Source organism: Barbus barbus (genome assembly GCF_936440315.1).
Source record: "Barbus barbus genome assembly, chromosome: 44".
NCBI classification, from domain to species: Eukaryota; Metazoa; Chordata; class Actinopteri; order Cypriniformes; family Cyprinidae; genus Barbus; species Barbus barbus.
In genome coordinates, this window is record NC_136722.1 from 17422199 (window position 1) to 17422460 (window position 262).

Consider the following 262-nt stretch of genomic DNA (forward strand, 5'->3'; position numbering starts at 1 on the left):
AGGAATTAATGTCATTCTTTTATTACTGTAAGAATAAATTCATATTGATTTATCTTTGATTGACAAAGCACCACCGACAACAGCGACCAGACACATGCTGACACACACAATCAGCTGAAGCATGCGGTGATGGACGCTGAATATATGCTGTAATACGATCAAACAAACTAGATTTCAGATTTACGATTGTACTGGAAGACGTGCAAACATCAGCAAATGCCGTAACGTTTCCCAGTGCCCTCTCAGCTGAGCCTTGCTTGGG